This window comes from Oryctolagus cuniculus, chromosome 10, assembly GCF_964237555.1.
Source record: "Oryctolagus cuniculus chromosome 10, mOryCun1.1, whole genome shotgun sequence".
NCBI lineage: Eukaryota > Metazoa > Chordata > Mammalia > Lagomorpha > Leporidae > Oryctolagus > Oryctolagus cuniculus.
Window position 1 is genome coordinate 1,226,330 of NC_091441.1, and position 24,229 is coordinate 1,250,558.

Here is a 24,229-nt window from a genome sequence, read left to right on the forward strand (position 1 = left end):
ACTGTGACGTTGCTTTCTTTTATCATTGGGAATGTTAAAGCTAGTCAAAAACGTGAGTGTTTTATAGATATACAGAGAGTTTTAGGTTTTGTTAGTTAAAATCTTTATGACTTGCCCTCCAAATGTAGCTTCCACACACGTGCTGGTCACTTTATCAGTTGTGGCTTAGTGGCTGCAGTGACACAGGCAGGGCGATTCACCAGCTTCTAGCTGGCGATCCTTGTGCCATGGTAAGGAACAGCACAGAGCACCCTGAGCCCCGAGGGACCCCCCACATGGTGGACTGATACCAAGTCGCCACCAGGAGATGGCCTGGGTGCCACCGCCGCCCTCCCTCAGCACCCCAGCCTTCTGGGGCTGCTGCGTGTGAATTTGGTTCCCTAGCTTTGGTCACACACATGGGTTCATGTGACCGCCCCACAACCCAGAACCGAATGTGTCACAGGGGCCCCATGCTGCAACTGCCCCGTCACAGAGCAGCCATCTCCTGCAGCTGACGGAGCACTGACAGCCACTTTTGTACATCTTCCTAATGCTGTCACTTCCGGAGGGACATAGAAATGCATCTAAAAGCCCAGGACCATGTGGCTTCACTGCTGAGTTCTGCCAAACGTTTAAGGAAGAGCTAATCCCAGTTCTTACACTACTCAAACAATTGCAAGGGAGGGAACCCTTCCAAACTTATTCTGTGAAGCCAGCATCACCTGAATTTGAAAACCAGGGAAATATACCACAAAAAAGAACTACAGGCCAAATCCCTGATGACAGCAGATGGACAACTCCTCAACAAAATACTAGCAAATCGGATCCAACAACAATCAAAAAAATCACCTACCCAGACCAAGTGGGTTTTATCCCAGGGATGCAGGGATGGTTCAACACACACAAATCAATAAACGGATACAAATGTTCAATTCTTCCACAAACTCCTTCACCAAAATGCCGGATAAAAACCACAGGATTATCTCAACAGATGCAGAAAATGCATCTGATAAAATACGACACCCTTTCATGATGAAAACCGTAAGCACATCGAGTATAGAAGGAACATGGCTCGACACAATCAAGGCAATATATGTCAAACCCACAGCCAGCATCATATTGAATGGGGCAAAGCTGGAAGCATTTCCAATAAGATTCAGAACCAACAAGGATGCCAACTCTCACTATTACTATTCAATCTAATTCTGGAAGTTTTAGCCAGAACCATTAGGCAAGAAAAAGAAATCAAAGGGATACAAATGGGAAGGGAGGAGGTCCAATTATCCCTGTTTGCAGATGACATGATCCTTTATGGGGGGAACCAAGCGACTCCACTAAGAGCCAATGGAACTGGTTACATATTCAGCAAAGTTGCAGGTTATAAAATCAACACAGCAAAATCAGTAGCGTTCCTATACACAACAATGCTCCGCTAAGAAAGATCTTGTAAGATCAGTCCCGTTCACAATAGCTACAAAAATGTAAATACCGTGGGTTAAGTTTAACCAAGGCTGTGAAAGATCTCTACAATGATAAATAAAAATATTATTGAAATGAATAGAAGATGACACCCCCCAAAAATGGGAAAAAATACACCATGTTCATGCGTTGGAAGAATTTCTATCATCAAAGTGTCCTTACCGCCCAATGCAATTTACAAGTTCAATGTGATCCCAATCAAAATGCCAAAGACATTCTTCACAGATATGGAAAAAAAGCCCAAAATTCATCTGGAAACACAAAAGACCCTGAGTAGCCAGAGCGATCTTAATAATAACAAGACTGGAGGCATCACAATACTTCAAGACATCCCACAGGGCTGTTATAATCCAAACAGCCCGGTACTGGCGCAGAAACAGGCATGCGGAGCAATGGCGGAGATTAGAGACCCCAACATTAGTCCATGCATCTACAGCAGCTAGTCTTTGACAAATGAGCTACGTCATTCCCTGCAGAGTGGACAGTCTCTTCAACAAATGATGTCGGGGAAACTGTGTGTGCAATGCAGAGGCTTGAAAGAGGACCTTATGCCCTACACAAAAATCAGCTCACAATGGGTCAAGGACCTGAACTAAGACCTGGAAGTATCAGACGACCAGGGGAAAAGCTAGGGGGATGCTGCAAGACATCAGCCTAGACAAAGACTTCTCGGGTAGGACCCAGAAGCATTGGCCATGAAAACAAAAAATAGACAAATGGGACTACAATAAGGTAAGACAGGCCGAGGGACTTGGAGTGGGCTTTCCCATGCCATGTGATTCCCTGGAGACCACCCAGGATGCGCGAAGGGTCACAGCCCCTGCTTTCCTGCTGTGTGCCTGCCGCTGGGCTGCCCCAGGTTGTCTGGAGGGACACTGTACATCTGCCAGTGTTTGCTTCTCTCGTACAAGGCTGCTTTCAACATTCATCTGTGTGTTTCTTTTTGTATGAACAGAAGTTATTTATATAGTTAGTTATTTGAAAGGCAGAGTGAAGGAGAGAGAGGGGTGGGGACGGAATCTTCCATCTGCTGGTTCACTCCCCAAATGGCCACAACAGCTGGGGCTGGGCCAGGCTGATGCCAGGAGCCCTGACCTCAGTCTGGCTTTCCCCCAAGGGTGGCAGAGGCACAGCCACGTGGGCCACCATCTGCCGCTCTCCCAGGTGCTGTGCTGTGGCAGGAAGCTGGATTAGAAGTGGAGCAGCCGGGACTGGAACTGGCAACACAACATGGAATGCTGGTGTTGCAAGTGGCTGCTTACCCCCCCGCACCACCACGCGGGCCCTGCGGACATCAGTTTGTACTTCTGATGGTGCGAGCCCACGGATGCAGTGGCTGCTTTCGGAGATCATTTTCAGGTTTTTAAGAAGCCGACGAGCTTTTGCCCAGCACAGCTGCACCATGTCACACTACCTGTCTCTCGGGCTCCTCCCAGTGTTGTGTGCTGCCCCTCCTCCTCTGAGCCACTCCGTGCACGGTGGTGTCTCCTAGGGTGTGGGACAGAGGGTGCTCCCCGAGCGTGTCTGCTGTCTGTGACTCCTCTTCATGCAAATGTCTGAAAATGCCCTTTGCTCCTTTTCCTCATGGGGGTTTCTGCCGCTTTTAGTTCATTTTGATCTCTTCTTTTTTTTCCAGTTCTGGAGGTTGGAACTTAGGTTTTTTGATTTGAGGTTTTTGATTTTTTCTAGTTGCAGCAGTCAGTGCTATGAATTTCCCTCCGCGTACTGCTTTAGCTGCGTCCTATACATGTCAATATGTTCTAAGTTCATTTCGTCTTGTTGTTCGGAGGGCACACACTTAGCATTTTATGTCTTCCTGCCAGATTCATCCTTTTATTAGAATGTAACATTTTTCCTTTTTCCAATAATTTTTTTGCTCAGAAGTCTACTTTACCTGATACTAGTTATCATCACTCTTTTTAAAAAATGTTTGCATTTGAGTTGCTTAATTTGACATTTCTCAAACATGACTTAAACTCTCCCTTCATGATACACACACACTGACACATATGGGAATGCAGCAGAACACATACATGCACATTCATATGCACACATGGAAAACAATATGCACACAAATGTGCATATATGAACATAGATACACACACTCAGAGGCACAATGACAGGCGCACAAAATACACACATAAATGGACACACACACATACACACACTCACCAAACCTGTTTCTTCTTTGCCTTTTCCACCCAGGTGAGTGGCGCCTGCATTTGCGGGGGTCAAGGGCAGGAGCATTCTGTCTGTGGTCCCTGCATGTTCCTCCCATTACTGTCCTGCTCCAGCTGTGGGTGGTGACGTGTCCACTGCTCAGGTACCTTTCAGACTGTCCTTCTCATTCCCCTTCCCACATCATTACATTTTTGAGAACATCACTGAAGACATTCACAAAAGTACCTCTGGCTTTAATCCATCCTGCATGTGCCTACCAAGATAATCTTGTTAAAAGGTTAATCTCACAATTGATTTCACTCTCCAAACCTAAGTCAGGAGTAGAGTAACTGCATATTTTCTGTATCATAGACTTTCTTTTTTTTTAAATATTTTATTTATTTGAAAGACAGAGTTATAGAGAGAGGTAGAGAGAGAGAGAGAGAGGTCTTCCATCTGCTGGTTCACTCCCCAGATGGCCGCAATGGCCAGAGCTGTGCTGATCCGAAGCCAGGAGCCAGGAGCTTCTTCTAGGTCTCCCATGTGGGTGCAGTGGACCAAGCACCGGGCCATCTTCTACTGCTTTCCCAGGCCATAGCAGAGAGCTGGATCAGAAGAGGAGCAGCTGGGACTAGAACCGGCGCCCATATGGGATGCCGGCGCTTCAGGCCAGGGTTTTAACCCGCTGCGCCACAGCGCCGGCCACTGTAGCATAGTCTTCCATCATTTTGATGCCTCTGCTTCTCCCTCGTGGTCTTCACAGAATCCTCGGTCCGCCGTGCGGGGACCCTCTCGCAGCTCTCCACACTGCCTCTGCGTTGTGTCCTTGCCCCTTGGCCACGATTTCAGGCAGCGCTTTACCCGTGGTTTCCAGGTGAGCGGCTGCCGCTCTGGCTAAGCTTCGGGGCCCTGGGCTCACGGGACCTCTCGGTGGGCCTCCGTCACACTGCCCGGTCCACGTGGAATCCACTGCTCTAAACCAGTTCATGTGTTTACATCAGCTTATCTGCTGCAAGGCCAGGCTCCTCCACAGGAAGAAGCAGACGCGTGCGGCTCGGGAATGAGCTGAGGGAAAGACAATCCTTGCGCTCCAGGAAGCAGAGTCTGCAAGAAACCGCATCCCAAACTCAACCTGCAAAATGCAGATAACTCCAAATTGTCGTGCCTTGTGATGGAGACGCGCACTTATCACACCTCGGCAGCCTCTACCTGCGGCCCAGGGGACGTCCCGGGGCTCTGCACCCTGAAGCGGGCTGTAGACGCCGGGAGCTTCCACAGGGCAGCCCTTGAGCTGATGGAAACGGCCCCGACTCCACGCTGACAGCCCTGAGCGCACCCACGAGCACGGAGTGACCAGGCCCTGGACACCGCACAGCAGCCCCGGGCGGGGGGCAGCGGGTGAACCGGGGCTCAGCGGCTGGTAACCAGAGGCAGCGTGAGTTTGATCAGTGATGCCAGGGCCCAGAGCCGGTCCACCTGATCCCACAGGTGGGTTTCTCAGCTCGGGCCTCCAGGAATGTTGGGAAACACCACTGCGAGCGTTCCCTGGGGAAGCACCCTCCCTTCCTCCTGGCAGCCCGCAGCACGGTGGCTCCCGTGGGGACGGAGCAGAACCCCTCCAGTGTGGGAGCCCCGCCTCCCCTTGCATCTGAAAGCAGCCACAGGCCTCCAGTGGAGCTTTCTCAAGACCTCTCAAGGCTGAACAGCCCCACCCCTTGAGGGTGAGCGGTGGGGCGGGAGGGGTCCCTCTTGGACGAGGAGAAGGGTGGGAGCTGGATTCTCCCCGGGCTGTGGGTCAGTTTGGCAGCGCGAGGCGGTAGGTGGGACCGAAGACACTCGGAGACGCCAGGATCAACACCTGATCCTCGGCACACAGCTGTGCCCGCGGAGCTCTCATTCCACCTGGCCCGGGGGCAGCGGAGGTGCCCAGGGTCCCTGCCGTCCAGTGAGGCGCTGAGACGGCAGTGCAGGGTCCCCGGCCTCCGCGATGTGGGCCCAGGCAGACTGCAGGGGCCCGGGCTCTGGGGCCGTCCGAGGGAGGCTCTCACAGCAGAGCCCACACGACGTCCGTGGCCATCAGCAGAAATGCCAGAGCCACGTGCCCACCCCTACCCCCACCCAGGCAGCAGCAGCGCACTTGACAGAGAACCAGAGCCGGAGCCCCGGGGCTGGGGGAGCTGTGAGAGACGGCGCAGCAGGAGCGGCCAGGCTGAGCCGGGGGCCTTCCCTGGCGGCAGCCTCCGGCCGGGGCACCCAGCAGCACGGGGCAGGGGCCCTGACGGCCTGGGGAGAGAGGACAGGAGGACGTTGAGGGTGAGAGCCAGTGTCTCTGCTCTCCGGGAGTGGGCTCGGCGTCCGCGTGAGATCCTGCAGCAAAGAGTCACTTTCATTAATTTGTTTTTTCCACACAGCCAATTTGTATTTTTTTGCCAGTTAAATCACAAACAAATGCTCTAAGGTATGGATGCTAATTCATGGAACCATAACCCAGTATCTGTGACACAGGGAGCTGCCCTGGGGCCCTGGAGCACTGCTGCTGTTGGGCCGGGGACAGCTGGGTCCTGTGGCCTCTCGGGGGCGGGTCAGGAGGGAGGCCGGCAGGAGAGGGTCAGAGGAGGGGGCACAGCTGGTCGCGGTGCGTGGCCGTCACTTGCAAACTTCTCGAGCCCAGAACAGCAGGATTAATACGGCAACGGGGGCTTCAGTGCTGTGGCATAGTGGGTTAACTTGATGCCCGTGGCGCCGGCATCCCACAGCGGTGCCGGTTTGAGTCCCGGCTGCTCCACTTCCAGTCCAGCTCCCTGCTGATGCGCCTGGGAGAGCAGCACAGGATGGCCCAGGGACTTGGGTCCCTGCACCCAAGTGGGAGACGCAGAAGAAGTCCGTGTCTCCTGGCTTTGGACCTGCCCAGCGCTGGATGTTGCTGCTGTTTAAGGAACAGGTGGAAGACCCCTCTCTCTCTGCCTCTCCCTCTTTCTAACTCTGCCTTTCAAATAAAAATAAATAAATCTTAAAAAGCAAAAATGAAAACACACAGCCACAGGGGCTGCACTGGCAGCAGTAGGATCCCGCGGGGCTGTGGGACATAACAGGGAGAACAAACCGCGTGCTCTCTCGCACCTGGATCCCGTTACCATTGACTTCCAGAAGTTTCTCCAGGGTCAGGTGCAGGTGACCAGCCCTCGGGAGGTGACCAGGCCTGTGTGGTATGGAGCTGAGGGTGTGCGGGGTGAAGGGGATCCACAGGAGCGGCCTGGAGCCCACGCGGACCGGAGCCCTCACTTCCCACGCCTCCATCGGAGCCACCCGGAGCCTGGACCGCGCGCACCCTGGAGGCCCCTGCACGGGGTGGGGCAGGAGCCTGGCCCGCGCGCCTGAGGTGGGTGCGAAGGCCTGCTCAAGCCCACCTTTTCCCAGGAGAGGAGCTCCTTGGCCAGGGGAGCTGCTCCGCTCGCCCGACTCGCCGTTGCGGCTGATGCCAATGACGACGACGACTTCCAGAAGTGGGGCGGCTGCCTGCCTCCCTCGCTACCCTCAGAACAGATGACAGGGCTGACGGCTGACCCAGGGCTCCGTCCCCAGGGCTGGCCCCGCAGCCGTGGCCGCTGTCCCTCGTGTCCACACAGAGATAAAAGAGGCCTGCGGGCGGGTGGCGGGGGGCGGGCTGAGCGGTGCGGTTGCCGGGTGCAGCCTGGCGGCGGGGTCGCTGCGGGGGCAGCCCTTTGTGGGGTCTGTGTGTGGGGCGAGGCCGTGGCTGTGCAGAGCCTGACACCCACTGCGTTTTTATTTCCCCCTGCAGCTGGAAACCACTCCATGGTTTCTTTCTTTCTTTCCCCCTGGTGCAGGCGGCAGGGGTGGTGGCTTTGCCCGGCTCCTTCTCCGAACCGCGGGGCAGGAGCGAGCAGGGCGGCCTCCCTGGGGGTGCTTGGCGCCCTGGGCAGCTGTGGCGGTGGCAGGGCGGGGTTTCCGCATTTCTGCCACCTTCCGGTTTGCAGAGGTGGGGCCCGAGGACTGGCAGCTGAGGCGCCCAGTGCCAGTGGACGTGAGCCCCATGTAGCTCCTGCCGCTGGCGTATGGCACGCCGTTGTCCTCGGTCACCGAGGCAGAGGGGATGCAATTTGTCCGCATGTCCTGCCCGAGCCCTCACGTCCGTCCACCGCCCCCCCGGGACAGGGCAGCCAAACGTGTCACAGCTTCATCCTGCAGCTGGCCTGGGAAGAAACCATCCCGTGTGTGTGCCTGGGGTGGCACGTGGAGCACCGCAGGGTTCGGGGCTTCTCGCCGCCTCCGGCCTCAACCGCAGAGGACCCCTGAAGGCGCCGCAGGACCTCGTTCAGAGCAGTTCCTTGTTTGTACGCCTAGTCCTTTTTTAACACAAATATTTATTTATTTGAAATGCAGAGCAATGGGGGTCAGGAGAGAGCGTCCATCCATTGGTTCATTCCCCAAATGCTCACCACGGCTAGGGCTGGGCCAGCCCAAAGCCAGGAGTCAGGAACTCAGTCTGGGTCTCCCACGTCGGTGGCAGGGACCCAATCCCTTGTCGTCCGCGTCCGTCCCAGGTGTGTCAGGAGGCGGGACCGGAAGCAGCGCGGCCGGACTCCCTGTTCCTCTGATGTGGGGTGCGGGGTTGCCTCACCTGCTTTACCATGATGCTGGCCACTGCACTTCCACTCTACCCTGCACATCTGCACCCAGCACTCGGAGACAACCAGGGACATGCATGTGTTCAGCGATGGGACAGGAAACATGACGCCTGCAGAGCAGGGTGCACCTACGGAAGGGCAGCTGCTGATCCCTTACGCGGGGAAGGGCTGCGTCGTGCCGGCAGAGCACAGCGGGAGCACCACCCTGCAGGGCGTTCGCGGGAGCGGCTGTCGTCCGGAGCAGGGCTTTCGGAGTCTGAGCCCGGGCTGAAAGAGGCAGAGGGCTGTACTCTCCCTGGGCGCATTCTGGGCTCCGAGGCGGCTGGGCCGTGTCCCGGGCCCGCTGCTCCGCGAGCTGTGACCGGGCCGTCCTCTCTGTGTTGTTTAGTGACTGAAGTGCGTCTGCGCAAGCCGAGTTCTGCGCTGTCACTTGCACAGGCAGGGCACACGCAGAGCTTCACCCTGTGGCTAAGGGCAAGGCTGGAACCCACGGGCCAGGGCGTCAGGCAGCGTGGTCAGCTGCCACCCGTGGGGCTGAGAGAGCGCACAGGACGGGAACCCAGCACAGACAGCGTCCTTTGTTTCGTGGCCACTCACCTGCAAATGTGTGGTTGGGGGACAGGCGAGATTCCTTCTAGCTCTGAAATTCTTTGCTTCGCCAAGCGATGGCCCCGTCACCACTGATCGTGGGAGAGCCTGCGTGGCCACAGTCTTGGTGTACCTGTGAGACACTGCCCGCTGGCGTCCGGGAGCTAGGACTGGCTGCTCAGGGCTGGGCTTCAAGTGCGCAGTGCAATGTACAGCGATGCGGGAAAGCGGACACTGGAATGAACCTCGTACTTCAAGAACGAGACTGGCGCCTGGGGCCGGCAGCCTAGAGCGGGCGCTCTGGTGCTGAGAAGTGGATCCGAGGGGGGACGCAGCCCCAGGTAGGTTTGGAGTGGGGTGGGCAGGTGGAGGTGGCAGGTGGTTCACCTCGAGGGGTGTACTGAGGGGGACGAGTCCAGCTCTGCACTGAGGTGATGGTTACTCCAGTGTGACGGGGCCACAAGGGACAAGCATGGAAGCGGGAGGCACGACAGGAGGCCACAGCAGGCTGTAGGGAGCTTGGGGGGTGTGGACGCTGTGGCAGCAGCTCAGTCCACAGGCGAGGGCAGATGGGACGTGTGGGATGTGCAGCTGGTTTCCACGTTTGCAGAATGAGCCAGCCAGGGGAGTGAGTGCCACACCTCCGGTCACACAGGGCACAGGCCACTCATTGGATATGCAACGATGTCGAGGACCAGAGTGCTTGGACAGTTGTGTGTTCCCACTGGCCACGCTCGCGGCCACTCTTCTGGGCGTCTTGTCATTCGTGGGTCCCGCGCAGCACCACTCAACGTTGGAAGCTGGTCATCGTCATGTGACTTCATAGGCGTGTGTTTCTCTGCTGTGGCAGGATAAGGATGTGAATGTCCCTCTGCAGCCTCTACGAATACCTTTATTTTCCTTCTCTGAGCAATTTCTCCCTCCCTGCCGGAGAGTTAAGACAGAAAGCCCACTGTGGAGCCAGAAAGCCAGCCGGGCACCTGTTCATCAGTTCGGTGGCCACGGGCCACATGCATGACTGACAAGTTTGGATGCTGCCTGCAAATGAGGGCATCCTTCCTGCACACCAGATGAACAGAGGGAAAGGTGGGGGGGGGGAGGGGTGGCACTGAACGATAGGGGGTGGCCGGCTGCGGCCCTCGGTTCCGGAATCCTCACTCACGGCTCCTGCAGAGCCCTGGGGGACGGTGGCTGGCCCAGCATGCTGGTGGCGTCAGCCAGCGGACATCTCTGATCCGTAGCTGGGGTCCTGGTCGGCCCTGCTGAGACTGGAGGTGCTGTCCAGACACCTGAAGGCCGGGGACCGAATGTCCCTCTCGCCCAGGGCAATCTTGCTTCCTTGCTTCAGTTCTGGGAGAGTGCTCACGGCCCCTTTCACCCTAAAGGTGTCATGGTGGAGTGGGAGTAAGTGGTCACAGGTGGTAGCTGTGAGTAGACAGCCCCTTGCTCTGCCCCAGGGAGACCCAGAAGGAGCCAGCTCACAAGCCCCAGCCAGCTGGGAGGGGGCTGCACATGCAGACCTATGCTGGGGACCTCGTGTGGTGACATCGGTGTGATATTGGGGACTGCACCGCTCACCCTCTGCAAGAATCGCTCCTGACCGTTTCTCTTCCCCACACCACGTGTGCCTGGGAACTTCCCGTGGCCTCCTAGTTCGGTCTCTTGGGCTCTTACTGAGCTGCAGAGTGCAGAGCAGTGTCATGATGGCATCCCCGGTGTGCAGAATTCCTCTGAACCCGCTCTTCTCTGTTGTCAACGGGCTCTGGGTCCCGTCTTCCCAGGCAAGTGCGCCAAGTCTGCAGACTGTGCGCTGCCTGGGACTTGCTTCCTGCTCTCACTGGGTGTGGACAGGTGGATGTGGGTGGGAATGACAAGGCAAAGCACCTGTGCTGAGAGCTGCCAGCAGTGTGTGCTGTGCAGGGGGAAGCAGGGCCCTGAGCCCCGGATGCCGGGAGGGGTCATGACACAGGAGCCTGGAGTGTGAGGGCATGAGACGGAGGCCACGGTGAAGACAATCACACGGGGATTGCATGGGTGTAGGTTGCGTGGGGTGAGGCTCGGGGGAAGGGTGGGGGTAGGCATGGCTGGAGATTTGTGACAGGGCGCAGGTCAGGAGCCAGCTGCCCCACGGGGTGAGACTTTGTCCTGAGAAGGAGCTCACACCCGCTCAGCGAGGCTGCCAGCCGCTCGGGTTTCAGAGACCTGCGCTTCTTGGCTGTCTGCCACGGAGCAAAGTGCCCCAGGCCAGTTTCCTTGGGGACCTGGAGATTCGTGTGCGCATTGGCCGGCTTCGGTGCGCCTGCTTCACCTTCCAGAACCATCCCTCTGCGAGCCCTCTGCTTCCTGTTGGATCCTGGGAAGGAGCCGTGCAGAACTCGGGCAGAGACTGCTACCCAGTGGAGCTGGGTGGGGCGGGGGTGCAGGATGGAGCGGCACGGCCAGGCGCTGGATTGAGAAGCGGGGCCCAGCCCCCACCCACGGGGAGGGTGTCGGCGGAGGGAGGCTGCAGGGCAGGGGAGGTGGTGTTTGGATCTGCCATTGTGAGCTGTGGAATCTGCTGTGGGCTTCTCAGTCCCTACGGATGGGGAGGAGAGATGCTGTCTGAAGCACAAGCATGGGGAGTGGGTTGCAGCGAGCGAGTCCTCAACAAGCGGGCACGGACCCCGACTGCCCCCGGCAGCCTCGCTCTGGAGCGGGCGCGGACCCCGACTTCTCCTGGCAGCCTCGCTCTGGAGCGGGCATGGACCCCGACTGCCCCACCAGCCTCGCTCTGGAGCGGGTGCAGATCCCGATTGCCCCCACCAGCCTCGCTCTGGAGCGGGTGAGGACCCCGACTGCCCCACCAGCCTCGCTCTGGAGCAGGCGCGGACCCCGACTGCCCCACCAGCCTCGCTCTGGAGCGGGCGCGGACCCCGACTGCCCCACCAGCCTCGCTCTGGAGCGGGCGCGGACCCCGACTGCCCCACCAGCCTCGCTCTGGAGCGGGCGCGGACCCCGACTGCCCCAGCAGCCTCGCTCTGGAGCGGGCGCGGACCCCGACTGCCCCACCAGCCTCGCTCTGGAGCGGGCGCGGACCCCGACTGCCCCACCAGCCTCGCTCTGGAGCGGGCGCGGACCCCGACTGCCCCAGCAGCCTCGCTCTGGAGCGTTCCCGGGCTCTTGTTCTTTCTCCTTCAGTATTCACCACTGGTCGCCTTCAGTCTGTGCCGTGCCTGTGTGTCCTGTCACTCGGCCTTCACTCTCGCCAACAAGACCCAACCTGTATCAACTCCCGCCCTGCCTGTTCCCTGCCTAGACCTGAGCTATTCCAGATATGAGCCATGACGCACACATGGCAGGTGCTGGGCCTTCTCCACCCTCCTCACGGTCTACACCCACCCCTTCCTCACGGCCCGCTGCAGGGCTGACCCGACTGTACCCTCACAGGGCCCAAGAGGATGGGTGCCCCCTTCCAGCAGCACAGCTGTGCGGGCCAGGAGCTCTGGCACAGGGCTGCCTCCTGTCTGGGTCCGTCCTGTGACTGCGAGCCTCTCACCCTCCTTTCCCGGGAGACTCACTCACGCCCTTTCTCTCGCTTCCTCTTCACTCTCTCCCGAGGCTGGCTTTTCCCCGGGCAGCAGCGACACACGACACAGCTTCCCTATCTGGGATGTGGACGAGGCAACGGACGTCTGCTCTCTGTCAAGAAGGTGCGGTGGGACCAGGTTTACCTTTCTGCTCAAAACAACTCAAAAACAGACACAATGCACGAGAAATGGCACTTAAGACACATTCGGCAGTGGGCCTGTCACGTGGGCCTGTCACGTGTGGCCTTTGTTATGTTGGGCGTGGCCCTTCTACACCTGATCTGTTCGAGATTTTCAGCAAGCTGTCTCATTTGTCACACGCTGCTTCTGCCCTGTTGAGACGCTCATCTGACCTGCACGCTCCATGCTGTTGCTGTGATGAACCGTAACTGGATCTGCAGAGGTTGAACCATCCATGCATCCCTGGAAAAATCCCACTCGTTCAGGGCGAATGACTTTTGTGATGTGTTGTGGGATCTGGTTTGCTAGGATTTTGTTGAGATTTTAAATATTTTTTATTTCTCAAGGATATTGGTCTACAGTTTTCTTTTTGTGTGTGGCCTTGTCTAGTTTTGGAATCAAGGCAATGCTGGCCTCATAGGATGAGCTTAGAAGGGTCCTTTCCCTCTCAATTTTTGGGACTGGTTTGAGATTTGTTACTAGTTCTTCCTTAAGAATTTGTGAGAATTCCCCAGTGAATCTACCTGGGCCTGGCCTTTCTTTGTTGGAAGACTTATTCCCCGATTCAATCTTGTTTCTTGTTATTGGTCTGTTTAGGTTTTCTGTCTTCATGGCTCAATTTTGGTGCATATTATGCACGTAACATTATGCATTTCTCCTGGGTTTTCCCATTTGTTGCCAAATAGTTGCTCATAATTGTCTTAATGGTCCTTTGTATTTCTGTGGTATTAGGTGTAAATTCTCCTTTTTTTTCATCTCTGATATTATTCACTTGAGTCTTCTCTCTTCTTAGTCTGGTTAAAATGTATCAGTTTCGTTTACTTTCTCCAGAAATCAACACTTCATTTCATTAAGTGTTTTGTATTTTTATCAACTTCTTTTTCATTTAGTTCTGGTCTAGTTTTCGTTATTTCCTTCCTCATACTGACTTTGGATTTGTTATTTGTTTTCCTAGGTCTTGAAGTGCATCATTGTTTTTTTTTTTTTTAAATTTTTTTTTCAATATGGATGCTTATTGCTATAAACTTTCCAATAGTACTGCTTTTGCTGTATCCCGTAAGTTTTGGTGTGTTGTGATTCCATTTGCAACGTACCAAATTTTCCATTTTTAATTTTAGGTTATGAACATTTTTAAATTTTCCTCTTTTAAAAACATTTACTTATTTGAAAGAGTAATGGGGGACAGATGGGGGAGAGAGAAAGAGAGAGAGAGAGATAGAGAGAGAGAGAGAGAGAAAGGAAGGGGGAAGAGAAAGCGAGAGCCAGCCCCTATCCACTGGTTCACTCCCCAACTCTCTACATGACTGCAACAGCAAAGGCTGGGCCAGGCCAAAGCCTGGAGCCTGGAGTTCTATCCTGGTCTCTCCCCAGGGCGGTAGGAGCACCAGGTACTTGGGCCATCTCCCATTGTCTTCCCAGGTGCAATCCCAAGAAGCTGGATCAGCAGTGGAGTAACTGGGGTTTGAACCAGAGCTCCGGAGTGGGCTGCTGGCATTGTAAGTGGAGGCTTAGCCCGCTGCACCACAGTGCTGGCATATTTTAACCCCCCTTTGGATTTCTCCAGAAATCCATTCTTAACGAAGGAACGTTGCTCAGCCTCCAGGTATTTGTATAACTTCAAACATTTTGTGTTGGTTTATATTTTTATCCCCTTGTGGTCAGAAAAAAGTACATGATATGATTCCCTTTTTTGAGACTTGTTTGCGTCTTAATTCAGGGGCCACCCTGGAGAATGTTCCATGTGGGGATGGAAGCTCATGTACTCTGCAGAGGTTGGCGCGGTGGTCTGGACACGCTCCGTGGGTCGGTCTGGGAGGTGTGGAGCCTGATTTAGGTCCCGTGGTTCACTACTGAGTTTCTCAGGGGATCTGTCCTTGGATGAGAGTGGGGTGTCTCCCGCTGTTGTCCTTTGGGAGCCTCCCCCTCCCTGGATTCCAACAACGCTCGTCTTGTCAGACTGGGTGCTCAGTATTAGGCGCGTACACGTTTAGAGCTGTCAGACCTTCCTGTGGACTGGGCCCCTTGGTCATGCTACACTGACCGCCTGTCCTGTCGTGTTGTCCTAACATCTGTCTTCCCTGTTGCCAGGATGACTGCTCCTGCTTGCTTCTGGCTTACATGAAGGGGGAATCCCTCTCTCTCGGGAAGTTTCCTGTAGGCTACATCTAGTTGGCCCTTATTTTTTAATCCACTTGTATCTTAATTGGGGAATTTAGACCATGTATGTGCAACGTTATTGATAACTAATGGTTTAGTCCTTTTGGGGTATTTTTTCTGTTTATGGTGAATGTCTTCATTCTTTTTCTTTTTTTTTTTTTTTTGACAGGCAGAGTGGACAGTGAGAGAGAGAGAGAGACAGAGAGAAAGGTCTTCCTTTGCCGTTGGTTCACCCTCCAATGGCCGCCATGGCTGGCGTGCTGCGGCCGGCGCACCGCGCTGATCCGATGGCAGGAGCCAGGAGCCAGGTGCTTTTCCTGGTCTCCCATGGTGTGCAGGGCCCAAGCACCTGGGCCATCCTCCACTGCACTCCCTGGCCACAGCAGAGAGCTGGCCTGGAAGAGGGGCAACCGGGACAGAATCCGGCGCCCCGACCGGGACTAGAACCCGGTGTGCCAGCTCTGCAAGGTGGAGGATTAGCCTAGTGAGCCGCGGTGCCGGCCCTTCATTCTTTTTCTAGAGGGTTTGTATCCTCACATATTCCCACGCAGGCAGCTGTCTTGGTTTCCGTACGCGGGGCGCCTCTGACCGCCTTCCGTGAGGCTGCTCTGTGTGGGGGGTTCCTTGCACTTTCACGTGGTTTGGAAATCTTCCGCACCTCCTTCTTTCGGGAAGCACGGCCCTGTGGGCTGGCGCTCTTGACCGGGAATCCTCTTCTGTGAGAACACTGCGTTCTCTCTTGACCTGCCATGTTCCTGAGACCCAAGCTGCAGTTCGTCTCGTGGAGTTCTCTTACAAGTAACCTAGGGCTTTCTCTTGCAGATTGTAGGGTTCTCTCCTCGTGTCGTTCTTTCGAGAACTTGACCGTGATGTGTGGCGAGGACTCTTCCAGACGTGGCTGTTGAGGTCCTGCAGGCCATCCACAGCCCTGTCCAGGCTGGGGAGTTTACAGCTGCGATGTCACTGCAGCGGTTTTCTGGGCCTTCGCTCTGCTCTCCTCGGGCAGTCTCCTTGTGTGAATATTCATCCATTACGGGCGTCCAGAGGATCACAGATGCTGTCTGCAGTCTTGTTCCCTGATTTTCCTTCCTCTCCTTTTTTGCGCTTGGCTGAGCTGTTTCAAAAGGCTGCCTTCAGGTTCAGACGTCTTCCTTCTGCTGGATCAGTCTACTGTGTTGTGTATTTGACTTCCTGAGTAACCTCTTGGGTTTCTATTTGGTTATTTTTCAAGATTTCCATCTCTTTGCTGAATTTCTCCTTTCTATCATGCATTGGTTTCCTAATTTTATTTCATTCATTATTTAATTTTCTTTCCTAGTTTTATTTATTTATTTATTGGTTTCCCAATTATTTATTACATAGATTTGTCTGAATTCTCTTGCATTTGTTTTGATTTATCAGGCGTTTCGTCACTCTCTGTCCGTAGATGGCGTTACGAGTCAGCGCGTGTCTCCTGGCGCGTCCTGCTGTCTTGCTTCTGGTGTCTCCGCGTTGACTCTTGCGCGCCTGGAAGATCGGTTGTTCCTCTTGCTGTTCAATGGGGAGCTTTTCTGGACTGTAGGTCTCTTTCTGTCTTCCTTTTATACCTGTTTATTTATTTGAAAAGCAAAGTGAGAAAGAGAGAGAGGTACTTTCTGTCCACTGGTTCACTCCCAAAATGTCTGTAATGGCCTGGCCAAAGCCAGGAGCTTGGAACTCCATCCAGGTCTCCCACATGGGTGGCAGGGGCCCACCACCTGCTGCCTCCCAGGCACATGAGCAGGGAGCTGGATCCGAAGCGGAGCAGCTGGGGCTGCAACAGGTCCTCATACAGGATGCCAGCATCACAGGCGGGAGCTTAACCACTAAGTATCTTAAACAGAATTTAAATAAAAGATCTGAAATGAATTCTCCCAGAGCCGGCATTCAAGGTGGATTTCTCCCGTGGAACTGGCCACTTTCCTTGCTACTCCTTCCGTGTGCCACGCCTCTCTGGACAGTCCTGGAGAGGGCCGCGTGCTGCCGGGGGTGGGGGGCGGGGCAAGTGCTGAGCGCTCCCTGTGCGGATCAGCACGGCGGCTTCACAGCCACTGGTGTGAGGCGACCGTGGTGCGCCAGCCTCAGCCCGCGTCCTCCACCACAAAGGAGAGCGAGCGCCGTCCCCCGATGCCGTCCCGTGACGGCAGCTCCTGCTGCACGCTGTCCTGCCCAGCCAGGCAGGTGCGTTGTCTGCGAGCTCGTGGTGGGTCGGGGTCACCTGGCACTTGTTCAGGCTGCGCCCCAGGTATCCAGTCAAATCAGACACAACTCCAGGGGTCCTGCAGAGGCTTGTGCAGGTGTGGTGGACAGCTGCGGTCAGCTGACCGACTGCTATGGCGCTGAGCCGCAGAGCCTGGATACGGTGGTGCTACCCAGTCAGTTGCCAGTGTTTCGAGCCAAGGCTGATGTTTCCTGAGGAAGCAACGCAGGACTGCCCGTCAGCTCCTGTGCACGTCCACCTGATGGCCTGGCCTGCAGCGTCCACCCCCACCAGCCCCCGCCACCCCAGGCGCCAGGTGGTGGGGATAAAGCTCTGTCTCTGTGGTCCACACGACACCGCTTCTGCGCGTCCGGGAGCTGGCTGGGAAACACGACTCTGCGGGGCCTGGTGCCAGAGTCTTACTCGGGCGAGTGCCACGCAGAGGCGGCGTGAGGAGCTGACGCGGTGAGGAGCGAGTAGCCGTAAGTGACTCAGCGGCAGGGCCAGCCTTTGTTTCCTGGATCGCTGGCAGCTGGGCGGTGCTGTGTGTGCCCACAGGAAGCATCCTGGCCCAGAGAGCGGGAGACCAAGGTGCTGCCGCTGCCCTGTCCATCTGGGCTGGATCCTGCCTCCGTCCAGGGCGCTTCTGCCCTGCAGGGCTGTGGAGGGCCTCACCGCTGGCTTCCTGGCCAGGGGTCTGCTCGGCCACCTGCTGCGGGCGGGAGGACATTTCTCCGCACAGCACGTGGTGGTGGTGATGGGCACCGACACATGGGGGCGGCCGCCCACGGGGCCACCTGAGCTCCCTTGCATGTGGAGGCTGGACCCCGGTGTCTCTGAAGCTGTCCCGGCCGTGTCTACACTCGGTTCTCACCCCACAGCATCGATGGAAGGGAGAAGAGGGCCTGCGGACTGGAAGGAGGAGGCGGTCCCAGCAGCCCCGAGCGTCAGTGCCTGTGTCACTGCCCTAGTTGTCCATGCCACGCAGGACTCACCGTACCGAGGGCAGCAACGTGGCGAAGGCAAGGCCAGGCCTGCCGGGTTCTCCTCTAGGCGAGAGGCGAGACGGCAGATCACGCATGGAGACGGCTGGGGAGAGCAGGCTGTGATCACAAGTGGGAGACGGCCGAGGAGAGAACAGACTGTGGATCACGCATGGAGACGGCCGGGGAGAGCAGGCTGTGATCACACATGGGAGACGGCTGGGGAGAGAACAGACTGTGATCACACGTGGAGACGGCCGGGGAGAGAACAGACTGTGGATCACGCATGGAGACGGCCTGGGGAGAGCAGGCTGTGATCACGCATGGGAGACGGCCGGGGAGAGAACAGACTGTGGATCACACATGGGGGACGGCCGGGGAGAGCAGGCTGTGATCACGCATCACGCAAGGGAGACGGCCGAGGAGAGAACAGACTGTGGATCACGCAAGGGAGACGGCCGAGGAGAGAACAGACTGTGGATCACGCAAGGGAGACGGCCGAGGAGAGAACAGACTGTGGATCACACACGGGAGACGGCCGGGGAGAGCAGGCTGTGGATCACAAGTGGGAGACGGCCGGGGAGAGAACAGACTGTGGATCACGCATGGAGACGGCTGGGGAGCGCAGGCTGTGATCACGCATGGGAGACGGCTGGGGAGAGAACAGACTGTGGATCACACATGGGGGACGGCCGGGGAAAGCAGGCCGTGATCACGCATCACGCAAGGGAGACGGCCGAGGAGAGAACAGACTGTGGATCACGCAAGGAGACGGCTGGGGAGCGCAGGCCGTGATCACAAGTGGGAGACGGCTGGGGAGAGAACAGACTGTGATCACACATGGGGGACGGCCGGGGAGAGCAGTCCGTGATCACACACGGGAGATGGCTGGGGAGAGCAGGCCGTGATCACGCGTGGGAGACGGCCGGGGAGAGAACAGACTATGGATCACACAGGGGAGATGGCCGGGGAGAGAACAGACTGTGATCACGCATGGGAGATGGCCGGGGAGAGCAGGTCGTGATCACGCATGGGGGACGGTCAGGGAGAGCAGGCCGTGATCATGCGTGGGAGACGGCCGGGGAGAGCAGGCCGTGATCACACACGGGAGACGGCCGGGGAGAGCAGGCCGTGACCACGCATGGGAGACGGCTGAGGAGAGAACAGACTATGGATCACACAGGGGAGACGGCTGGGGAGAGAACAGACTCTGATCACGCATGGGAGATGGCCGGGGAGAGCAGGTCGTGATCACGCATGGGGGACGGTCAGGGAGAGCAGGCCGTGATCATGCGTGGGAGACGGCCGGGGAGAGCAGGCCGTGATCACACACGGGAGACGGCCGGGGAGAGCAGGCCGTGACCACGCATGGGAGACGGCTGAGGAGAGAACAGACTATGGATCACACAGGGGAGACGGCTGGGGAGAGAACAGACTCTGATCACGCATGGGAGATGGCCGGGGAGAGCAGGTCGTGATCACGCATGGGGGACGGTCAGGGAGAGCAGGCCGTGATCATGCGTGGGAGACGGCCGGGGAGAGCAGGCCGTTTCCTCAGTGTCCTCCTGGTGTCCTGAGAGAGCAGCTGGGGAGGCTGAGTTCTCCCGTGACCCACGTGTCCCCCCGGTGTCGGGGCTGGGACCGGCCCCTCTGCCCAGCGGCCTGGCCTGGCCATGCCCCGTGCACAGCTCACTGAGCACAAGAAGGCCAAGGACCCAGAGCTGCAGCCCGGCTCCTCCTCCCTAGGTCAGGTCAAAGGCCGTGAGACAGGTCAAAGGCCGTGAGACAGGACGGCTCTGGCTTCTCTGAAGCCATCCATTTCCCTTCTTTAAAATGATAAAACGAACGTGGTTCGTCCCCATTATGTCAAACTGCACTCTTAATAGCAGTAATTTACCCGCACTAATATTCTTTCTCGGTATGATGGTGAACAACGCACAAAACACGTGCCTACTTAAATGATACTAGTTTGGAAGCAACAATTTATATTTACGCAGTCATAGATTTTCATTACCGTTCACAGGCAAGGTCGACCGCTTTTATCAGGTAAATTTTATTTACTCAAAAAGACCACAGAGGGTGACCTCTCTGGGGAACCACGCCCCGGTTTCCCCAAATCCCACTCTTGGGAACTCGAAACTCTGATCATTGCAGCGGATTTTTACTTCCTCTGGGGGGAATTTCTCAATTGGGAAAGGTCCAATCTCCCAGCACCCAATGGCAAGTTTTTCAGGAAAGTTCTAGCTCTGCAAGGTAAATTGTAACACCTGCTAATCGTTGAACAGGTGCACAGCGTAGCCAAGTCTATGTTATTTCTGTGATGATGTTGCCTTTTGTCTCTGAATTAGAAAACTAAATTTTATTTTGTATTAACTTACGATTTCCGTATTTCTCTAGGAATTTTCACAGCCTAGATATTAGGATAAAAAACTTTGTGCTCTAAGGCATACTTATTGTCCTTTGTCTAAAAATATATTGAAAGTGATATCTACTTCAGTGAAAAAGTACTATTTCTGTGTTGCTATGAATGGTATTGTTTCTATAGTTTCAATCCCCAATTGTCCATTGATGGCACATGTGGAAAAATGACCTTGTGTCATGTGACCTTGCATTCTCCTTACGCCCTACAGCAGATTATATTGTATTCTTTTACCTACTTAAAAGTACCCGCCACCTGTGAACAAAGGCAGTCTAATTTCTTCTTCCAAATCTGGGTTTCTTATTGATTTTTCTTGTCTTATTGCATGAGCCGGGACTTCCATGTGAGTGGCATCTGCGGTTTGTTCTCCATCTCAGGGAGGTGTCCAGTACCCCTCAGTGAAGAGTCCGATTGGCTGAAGGGTTAGGTTGATGTTCTTTAAAACGCGGAAGCGACTCCTTCTACTTCTAGTTTGCTAAACGTTCTATCCTGGACGCGCGCTGAACTTTGCCACGTGCTCAGGCCACTGATTCTATCACCGGAGCTTCCTCCGCCGCTGCCATGGAGCATCTCTGTCTCCTGGCTCCGCCCGCGGCAGCTCTGAGTTCACTTGGTAGTGCGTAGCCACGCAGCCTGGTCTAAGGCCTTGGCCTCCAGCACAGCCCAGGGTGGGCGCCGGATTCCGCGGAGTCTGTCCCGCCGGGTGCTGAGTCTCCGCGCTCAGCTGGAGATGTTCCGGTGGATGCCAGAGGTCAGTGAAGTGCTCTGATAGTTGTGAGCAGAGAGGCTAAGTGACAGTCAGCCTTCTACAAGACTGGGGCTGTCTTCTGGTGATACACAGAGGCACACCGCGGCGTCCCAGGAGTTACGGGACTTGGCATTTGTAATGCTCCCCTCGTGATGCGACTTCACATCTATGATACCGCATTACTTTGAAAAATCACCATCCATTTAGGTGTGTGATAATTCCCCGGTGTTTGATTAATCAAATAACTTTATTTCCCGCAAATGACAAGGAATGACGAAAGGCAACAGACTGGCAGTGTGTCGAGTCTTCTAGCTTCTCTGTTTCACCTGTTCTCGTTCGTCCCCTGCAAACGACATCTGTTCACTCTGTCTTTTGGTGCTTGTCACAGACAGCAATGCATAACTCAGCCTGGCAGTACAGTCATCAGATGACACCTGTCGGCACTGCTCCCCTGCACTGAATGATTATTTCATCAAGGTGGACGAGGGGAGAAACCGCAGCTCCACAGGTTCAGAAGCGCTTGCGGGTTCTGTATGAGACGGGCTCCTTGGGCTGGACTTGACACGCAGAGTGGGCCAGCCTCCCCGTCCTAAGAGCCGACTCAGCTCTCAGGACACTTGCACGATGAGCTGTTGTTCCAAGAGCGTGGGCTCACTGGGGACAGCTGTGTGTTTGCTGTGGGCTTTTCTCGGTGATCCCCGCGAACACCAGGATCGCGTTCTGAGCAGCTCTCCCCAGCAGAGGGGATTACGCGTGCTCCGGAGCGCAGCCGTGTGCGTGCCGTATGGAGCGCAGCCGTGTGCGTGCCGTATGGAGCGCAGCCGTGTGGTCCCAGCACATCGCCGGTTGTTCAGTCTCACCACTCTTCTCCACCCTTGCTTTTGTGTAGGTTTTACTGCAGAGTACAATACAGGTTTTTTAATAAGATTTATTTATTTATTTGAAAGTCAGAGTTGCACACAGAGAGGAGAGGCAGAGAGAGAAAGTCTTCCATCCGCTGGGTCACTCCCCAATTGGCCACAACAGCCGGAGCTGCACCAATCGGAAGCCAGGAGCCAGGAGCTTCCTCAGGGTCTCCCATGCAGGTGCAGGGGCCCAAGCACTTGGGCCATCTTCTACTGCTTTCCCAGGCCACAGCACAGAGCTGGATCAGAAGAGGAGCAGCTGGGACTGGAACCGGCACCCATATGGAATACCTGCACTGCAGGCAGCGGCTTTACCCGCTATGCCACAACACCGGCCCCAGTACACTAAAGTTTTAGGAACACACTCTGTTGTCTGTCATCTCTACGTGCAATCTTTTGATCTTAGTGCACCAGACAGCGATGTCCTGGGAGTGAAGATCTGTGTGCCCTTTCTAATTTTAAATTAAATGATGCCAACTTGTCTGCATAATTTAAGTCTCCTAGAAGACCACAAACCGCTTCCAAAGGAGCCTAACGAGATAAGAAATTACTGGGGCAGTGACTTAGTGGTTCTCATTTGCACCCACAAGTATTTTGGATTTCATGAGCAACTAAAATGAACATGAAGAAGATTCCCACAGACCATCCCAAGGCCTCTCCAGTCTTGCACACAAACCCACAGCTCAACACACAATTTCGTGATCTTCCTAGAAAACAAATAACAAGTAAGGGTGTTTGCCCCTATCTTTCTTATTTTGCTACAAACCAGTGAAATCTTGGTCTACACCGCTGCCCTCCCAGAGTCCGTGTGTTCAGCACGCTTACCGTCCACGCAGTGTCACGGGGCGGAGTGCGGTGGGGGGGGAAACCCACAGGCACTGCATCACGGGCCCTGTGCCAGGCACTTTGAGGGGTGCAGCGTGTCTCTGTGTGTACAGTGTGTAGTGTGTGTTTGTGGAGTGTTTCTGCACAGTGTGTGTGGTGTGTCTGTGCAGTGAATACAGCATGTGTGGTATGTGCAGTGTGTGTGTGAGAGTGTGTGTGTGGAGTGTCTGTGCAGTGTGTGTGGTGTGTGTATGTGTATGTGTAGTGTGTGTGAGGAGTGGTGTGCAGTGTGTGTATGTGTATGTATGGTGTATGTGTGGAGTGGTGTGCAGTGTGTGTGTGTATGTGTGTAGTGTCTCCATGCAGTGTGTGTGTGTGTACGTGTGGAGTGTCTGTGCAGTGTGTGTATGTGTATGTATGGTGTATGTGTGGAGCGGTGTGCAGTGTGTGTGAGAGTGTGCATATGGAGTGTCTGTGCAGTGTGTGTGGTGTGTGTATGTGTATGTGTAGTGTGTGTGTGGAGTGGTGTGCAGTGTATTCTGTGTGTGTGAGTGTGGAGTGGATGTGCGATGAATGCAGCATGTGCAGTGTGTGTGTAAGGGCGTGTGTGGAGCAATGTGCAGTGTGTGTGTGTATGTGTGTAGTGTCTCCATGCAGTGTGTGTGAGTGTGCATGTGGAGTGTCTGTGCAGTGTGTGTATGTGTATGTATGGTGTATGTGTGGAGCGGTGTGCAGTGTGTGTGTGAGAGTGTGTGTGGAGTGTCTGTACAGTGTGTGTGGTGTGTGTATGTGTATGTACAGTGTGTGTGTGGAGTGGGTGTGCAATGTGTGTGTGTGTGCAGTGTCTCCGTGCAGTGAGTGTGGTGTGTCTATGTGTATGTATAGTGAGTCTGTGGTGTGCAGTATGTGTGTGTGTGTATGGAGTGGGTGTACAGTGTGTGTATGGTGTGTCTATGTGTATGTAGTATATAGTGTGTGTGTGTGCAGTGTCTCCGCACAGTGAGTGTGGTGTGTCTATGTGTAAGAGTGTGAGTCTGTGGTATGCAGCATGTGTGTGTGTGTGCAGTGTCTCCGTGTAGTGTGTGTGGTGTGTCTATGTGTATGTATAGTGAGTCTGTGGTGTGCATTATGTGTGTGTGTGTGTGTGTGTGTGAGCAGTGTCTCCGTGCAGTGTGTGTGGTCTCAGTTCTCTCAGGACTCCCATCTGCCCAGTGAGGAGACGGACAGGGCTGTGGGTCTGAGGGAGGGGACTCCGGGGTTAGGGGTCAGCCGACTGCACCCAGTCCCAGTCGAAGGAGAGCTCGGGCTCTATCGACTCCTAGCAGCCGCAGGTGAGGGGTGGGGGCAGGGGTGAGTGGGAAATGCAGTGCCCA